Source organism: Ursus maritimus, unplaced genomic scaffold (assembly GCF_017311325.1).
Source record: "Ursus maritimus isolate PB19 unplaced genomic scaffold, ASM1731132v1 scaffold_12, whole genome shotgun sequence".
NCBI lineage: Eukaryota > Metazoa > Chordata > Mammalia > Carnivora > Ursidae > Ursus > Ursus maritimus.
Window position 1 is genome coordinate 3,320,638 of NW_024423564.1, and position 7,560 is coordinate 3,328,197.

Here is a 7,560-nt window from a genome sequence, read left to right on the forward strand (position 1 = left end):
CCCCCCCCCCCCCCCCCCCCCCGCACAGTCTGATGGGAGCGGCTGGCTCGGAGGCACTCAGAAGCCAGTGCCTGAAGCTGACAGACCGTAGCTTCCAAACCAACACACCTCACATCCTCAAGGCAGGCTCTCTCCTCCTTTCTTCCCAGAGGTCTCTTCTCTTGTGACGAGTCAGATCTAGCACCGGGCCCTTAAATTTCTGCATGAACATCACTTCTCATGCTTGAAAAGCTTTTTTTGAAGTCCTCCTCACTGAAGTCGGTTGCCTTAAATAGCTCCACTTCTGCCTCTGTGAACAGGTCTCTCTGTTCCTTTTCCCCTGATTTCGGCGACAGTCTTGAGTGAGACAGCGACCCGAAGGATGAACAGATGCGCATTCTAAGACAGAGCCGTTTGGGATGTGGCCTGGTCACTAATGGCCGTTGCTGCTACAGGACAGGAGTAACTCTAGCATGAGTGAACAAGAGACAAAGGCTCGGGGATCTCTGGGGCCAGGCTCTGAGCATCTTGGCCTAAATACCTTGGTAATGCAACCCTCAGTTTGTTTCCTTAGTTAAGAGTCTCTTGGGGTTTGTCTGTCTCTCAAACAAACTGGGGGCTGCTGGAGGGAGGTGAGCGGGGGGATGGGGTAACTGGGTGATGGTCATTAAGGAGAGCACTTGATGTAATGAGGCCTGGATGTTATATGCAAACTCCACCTCTGAAACTAAAAGCAGTCATAAATACATACATCCATACGTACGTACCTCGATACTGCGAGCACCACTCACTGACTTTCAGCTTTAAGCAAACTGATTCATAAAGTCACTTCCTCATGGGGGGACCAACTGAGTTTACAGTTGGCAGTACTGTTTGTAATCAAACATTAAGTGCAAATGTTAAACTACTGTATGTGATTGCTGGCCGTCTTCTATGTTATTTGTATAATCGAGGAGTATTTCTAACATATTATCAAAAACAGCATTATTTGCCAGTTAAAAAAATTAAACCTATATCCTGTCCTCTTAAAATGAGAGAGTTTGAGGGGCGCCTGGGTGGCTCACTGGTTAGGCGTCTGCCTTCAGCTCAGGGCGTGATCCTGGCGTTATGGGATCGAGCCCCGCATCAGGCTCCTCCGCTGGGAGCCTGCTTCTTCCTCTCCCACTCCCCCTGCTTGTGTTCCCTCTCTCGCTGGTGGTCTCTATCTCTGTCGAATAAATAAATAAAATCTTTTTAAAAAAGAAAAAAAGAAAAAAGAAAATGAGAGAGTTTGAGAAGATGGATCTGGTGTACTTCCAGTATTAACATTCTAATGGATTAAATATAAAGAATATTTTAAAAATCTGGATCTACTTTCAGTTGATAGAATTCAATGGCATGTATACAAAAAGTACTTTAAGACTGGCAGTCATCATTGAAGTTAGACATTATCTTCTGGGCGGGGAGACGCTCCTTAGTATTTAGACGTAGATAGTCTGGGTGCAATTCCCTGTCGCGCCCTCAAAACCTGAGCACCTGAGCAAAAAAATTATTTGGTCTCCCTAATCTTCAGCTTCTTTTCTGGTAAACTATGCATAATAATAACATTTCCTCAAAAGTTAATAGGAGATTTCAGGGCACCTGGGTGGTCCAGTTGGTTGAGCGTCCAACTCTTGGTTTCAGCTCAGGTCATGATCTCAGGGTCATGAGATCAAGCCCCACATCGGGCTCCACAATGACTGGGGAGTCTGCTTGAGGATTCTCTCTCTCCTTCTCCCTCTGCCCCTCCCCCTGCTCACACACACTCTCTCTCTCAAATAAATAAATAAATCTTAAAAAAAAAATTATGGGAGATTTACATGAGTTAATGTTTGTACTGGGCTTATCATGGTACCCGGGACACAACTGCTCAGTTAGTCTGTTATTGTGCTTATTCTTATTGTCACTGTCAATAACTCATCACTAAGTGGCATCATGTAAGCACAGGGTTTTAAGTAGGCCTTGATAGTTTTTAAAATAAAAGACTCGATTAGAATGTCTTTTTCTGACACAATGGCCCGTCCCGTAGTTACCGGAGAAGAGAGTTCAGAAATGTGTTTGAGACATTTCACAAAGGAACAGCGCCGTGCAGCCAGGTGTAGTGCAGAGCAGAGTAAGGAAGACAACAACTTTCGAAAGTGATTTTCCCTGGTCTTTCTTCCTTCACTTTCTCATAAACATTTTGCTGCACATGGGCAGGTGTCTGGGATCAAACACGTGGTACCAGCAGCCTAGCTGCAAAGCCATCGAGACATATACTCCAAGACATCCTCCTCAGTCTCCTGCTTCACCCTCAGTGAGCGTGGAGACACAACGTGGGTCAGATAAGCCCCTCCCCTGCCACACCTGCGCATCCCTTGACGATCTCGGCTGCAACACCACTCAACACCACTGCACGTGTGGGGCATGGATTACCCACCAAATACCTAAGGGCCAGATTTTACCATGCTCTGTAGAAAGGTCACATTCATGGGCCATATGCAATGGCTTTATGGCAACCTCCAGCAAATCGGTCAAGATTCCTCCTGAGTGCTCTCATGTTCAGCATACTGGTAACCTGAATAAAAGAATTTAAAAAACCATCAGATGGGCAAGTCATCATCAAAATGGGTGTCCACGTCTATATTCAAGGAGATTTATTGAAAACTGAGCTTATATAGCCGGAATGAAATGTAAAACCAACAAGTAGAAGAATAATATTTATACAAAAAAAAGCAAAAACAAAGGCATCCCACAGGTAATGAGAGGTAAGACATTAGGAGGTCAAAACTGACCTCAATTTAAATGAGACATCAATATATTCCACTGCAAGGAAAAGGAAAATGGTTTTGGAATATATTAAGAATACCAAAAGTCAGGGGGAGAAACCCTTCTACTGAATTAATTAGTCGTACTTCAGGAGAATAATACATTTGTTTTAGTTACTATTTTTTTTGAAGAATGTGAACATATGAAAACTGGAGAGGACTCAAAGAAGAAATACCTAAAACTCTTTGATTTTTTGTTTGAGAAAGAGCCATAAAATCTGTTTTAATTAAAAGAGAATGAGGAATGACTTTACGACAGTCCTCAATAAAGGGGGGGGGTGGGAATATGTACGCCTTGTATCGTACTTACATAGAAAGGGTTGAATGAGCAGCAGTATTTTAGGTTTTTAAAGGTGGTTGGTTGGCAGTTTTGGCAGAAAGGTGTCCAAAGACTGCAAATGGCTGCTAAAATAGGCAATGCCTGGAGACTTTTAGAGAAGGTTGCATTGGGCGTTGGTTTGGCTAGACAACCAAAGGGCAGAGCCTCTCGGGGTAAGAAGCTCTCCTTATATTCTATGTCTATGCTTGTAACTCCAGACAGTTAACTGGCAATTTTGTTGGAGCCTGGGCGACAAGCAGTGCCTCCGGCTTTAAGCTCTGGCACGGGGAGCCTCCCTCCCTGTGATCAAGCACTCAGTTGTCGTGGGTGCTAATGAAGCTTTTGACCGCAGATAGGATTCTCAAGAGACTCTATCTCAACCGTAAATATCCTCCGCCCCACCCTTAAAACACCGTTAGTTTCCATCTTCATTTAATCCATTTTTTTCTTTCTTCTCACATTCCTCTGGACAGTCCTCAACCTCCCGCGGCAGCCTCTCCATAATTCGTTGATATGTTTTCCCCATGTTAAAGATTCTACCTTGATCATGCCATTGTCCTATCTCCCATGAGGGGCTGCCCTTATGATCTCTGCTCCTCTGGGATCCTCTTTTTTGACCTGACTTTTTATCAGTCATGATGTCTTTCAGCTCACTGAGGTGGCTTAGCAGAAAACCTAGAACTATGGAGATCCAGACTAATCTCCATCCTCTCTTTCACCAGGAGCAGACAAGTAACAGGATTCTTCATGAAGAAATGATCCACACGAGAGCTGAGATCACCCAGCAGTTAGAGCAGAGGAAAAATGGGGGGAACAGAAGGAGCCAAAGACATGCACTGGGGAAGCAGTGTTTTTGTTTCCCAAATCAGTTGGGACGCCCTTTTCGGAAAACAGGGACACTTAGCGTTGCAAGACCACCCTGAGCAAAGGACTTGCATGCTTCAGCTGAGTCACTCTTGTTTCAAGTAGGGCTTTGGGGGTCTTCATCTCAAGTTGTTTGCTTAATGGTGGGGCTTTTCCTTTGCATGAAAATCTCCTGGGGAATTTGTCTGAAATGTGGTTTCTTGGGCTGTATCCCCAGCTGTTTTTTAAAATTCAAGGATAATTCATACAGTGTTAGTTTCGGGTGTACAATATAATAATTCAACAATTCTATACATTTCTCAGTGCTCATCATGATAAGTCTACTCTTAATCTCCTTTACCTACTTCGCTTGTCCCCCCACCCACCTCCCTTCTAGCAATCACCAGTTTGTTCTCTATAGTGAAGAGTCTGGATTTGTTCATCTCTTTTTCTCTGTTCATTTGTTTTGTTCTTAAATTCCACATATGAGTGAAATTATAGGGTATCTGTCTTTCTCTGACTTATTTCACTTAGCATTTTATCCTGTAGCTCCATCCATGTTGTTGCAAATGGCAAGATTTTATTCTTTTTATGGCTGAGTAATGTTCCGTTGTATATAAATCACATCTTCTTTGTCAATTCCTCTATGGGTGGTCACTTGCTTCCATAATTTGGCAATTGTAAATAATGCTGCAATAAACATAGGGGTGCATTTATCTTTTCAAATTCGTGTTTTTATTTTCTTTGGGTAAATACCCAGAAGTAGAATTACTGGATCATATTGGTAGTTCTATTTTTAATTTTTTGAGGAACCTCCGTACTGTTTTCCACAGTGGCCGCACCAACTCGCACTCCCAGCAACAGTGCACAAGGGATCCTTTTTCTCCACATCCTTACTCACCAACACTTACTTCTTGTGTTTTTTATTTTAACCATTCTGACAAGTGTGAGGGAATATCTCATTGTGGTTTTGACGAACATCTTTTTTCATGTGTCTGTTGGCCCATCTGTATGTCTTCTTTGGAAAAATGACTATTCATGTTCTCTGCTCATTTTTTAATTGGATTATTTGTTTTTTCGGTATTGAGTTGTATAAGGTCTTTATATATGTGGATATTAAGCCCCTTATTGGAAACATCATTTGCAAAATCATCTCCCATTCAGTAGACTCTCTTTTTGTTTTGTTGATTTCCTTCACCGTGCAAAAGCTTTTTGTTTTGATGTAGTCCCAATAGTTTAAATTTTGCTTTTGCTTCCTTTGCCAACGGAGACATCTAGAAAAATGTTTCTACAACTAATGTCAAAGAGGTCACTGCCTATGTTTTCTTAAAGGAATTTTATGGTTTCAGGTCTCACATTTAGGTCTTTAATTCATTTTGAGTTTATTTTTGGGTAGGGTACAAGAAAGCAGTCCAGTTTCATTCTTTTGCGTGTAGCTGTCCAATTTTCCCAACACCATGTATTGAAGAAACTGTTTTTACCCCCTCTATATTCTTGCCTCCTTTGTTGTAGCTTACTTGACCATAAAAGCATAAGTTTAGGGGTGCCTGGGTGGCTCAGTTGATTATCTGACTCTTGATGTCAGCTTAGGTCTTGATCTCAGGGTCATGAGTTCAAGCCCTGCACTGGGCTCCACACTGGGCATGGACCCTACCTGAAAAAAAAAAAAAAGCATGAGTCTATTTCTGACCTCTCTGTTCTGTTCTGTTGATCCATGTTATCTATTTTTGTTCCTGTACCACATTGTTTTGGTTACTACAGCTTTGTAGTATATCTTGAAATCTGGGATTGCAATACCTCCAGTTTTGTTCTTTTTCAAGATTGCTTTGGATGTTCAGGATGTTTTGTGGTTCCACACAAAATTTTAGAATTATTTATTCTAGTTCTGTGAAAAATGTTGTAGATATTTTGATAGGGATTGCATTAAGTCTATATATTGTTTTGGGTAGTATGGACATTTTAACAATATTTATTCTCCTAATCCATGAGCATGGAACATTTTTCATTTATTTGTGTCATCCTCAATTTCTTTCATTAACATTTTATTGGTTTTGGTGTATAGGCATTTTCGCCTCCTTGGTTAAGTTTATTCCTAGGTATTTTATTCTTTTTGGTGCAATCGTAAATAGAATTGTTTTCTTAATTTCTCTTTCTGCTACTTCATTATTAGTGTATAGAAATGCAACAGATTTCAGTATATTAATTTTGTATCCTCCAACTTTACTGAGTTCCAAATTTTTTTTGGTGGAGTCTTTAGGGTTTCCTATATACAGTATCATGTCATCTGCTAATAGTGAAAATTTTACTTCTTCCTGACCAATTTGGATGCCTTTTATGTCTTTTTCTTGTCTGACTCCTGTGGCTAGGACTTCCAATACTGTGTTGAATGAAAGTGGTAAGAGTGAACACCCTTGCCTTACTCCTGATCTTAGAGGAAAAGTTCTCAGTTTTTCAGCATTGAGTATGATGTTAACTGTGGATTTTTCATATATTTCCCCAGATATTTTTAACAAGCACACTAATGACTATGATGCTGGGACTGGGAGCTTTCTCTGCTGATGTTAATTTGAGCACCCAGAAACTCTCCTGGTTAATGCTTCCTTCTCTATTTTAGATGTGAACAGAATAGGCTGAAAGAGGATAGTGACATCATCCATTTAAGCATATGTGATATGTGATGAAGCTGGTATTGAAATTTTGGACTACTTAATGGGGTGCCTGGCTGGCTGGCTAAGTCAGTACAGCATGTGACTCTTGATCTCAGGGTTGTGGGATCAAGCCCTATGTTGGGTGTAGCGCTTACTTTAAAGACAACAAATAAATGAAAATATCAGATCTTGGGCTGCGTGTCCTAAAGCCATACTTTTATTTCTTCAGCAAGACCCAGAACAGGATTTGTTTGGAAACATGATTAGGACTGGACAACACAGTAAAAGCTATTCCTCGTAACTGTTATTTATCCATTTCACAAATATTTACTGAATGTCTTATCTGGTAGTTTCTTGTGCGCCACTGGGAAGAGGAGGTGAACAAGGCAGACAGAGTGCCTTCTCTCAGGAAGAGGACCTTCTAGCAAAGGAGCCCGATGTCTTATAGACAAGCACATCAATACATTTTAATTATGGCTGTGATCAATTTTACTTAATACTTGTGTTCCTCGATCCCATTGTGTCAGCCACAACTGAAAATTGACTGAGTATAAATAATAGGACTATAGAATTGTGATAAAAGAATTGTCCCAGGAAAGACTCTTTGTTTTAACAGTGGAAATACCTATGTTTGACCCAAGGTCCCCTGAAATTTAGATGTGGGTTCCCTGGGGTGTGTTATGTGCTTTGGACAGAGAAGCTTGAGGCCAAGCTTTATGTGGTGATTCTGCTGCCGTCTAGTAGTGAGGGAGCTTGGGAATATCTCTTAGTCTGGGTCTGTTTTCTTCATCAATAAAATAAGGTTATTATTTATGCTCTTCGAGGTCTTTCCCATTCTTTTTTTTTCTCTGAGTCCATGTGGCACCAAAGTGTGTATTCAACATGCCCTGGGGACCGCAGCTGGGACCTGACCGTGGCTCCTACTGTGTGTGTTTCCTCTAAGAAC

General features: G+C 41.4%; 1 pseudogene; it reads right to left on the reverse strand.

Moving 5' to 3' along the window:
- Positions 1-2,475, reverse strand: part of LOC121101998 — a 9,170-nt pseudogene extending 6,695 nt beyond the window's left edge.
- Positions 2,476-7,560: the final 5,085 nt, after the last annotated feature.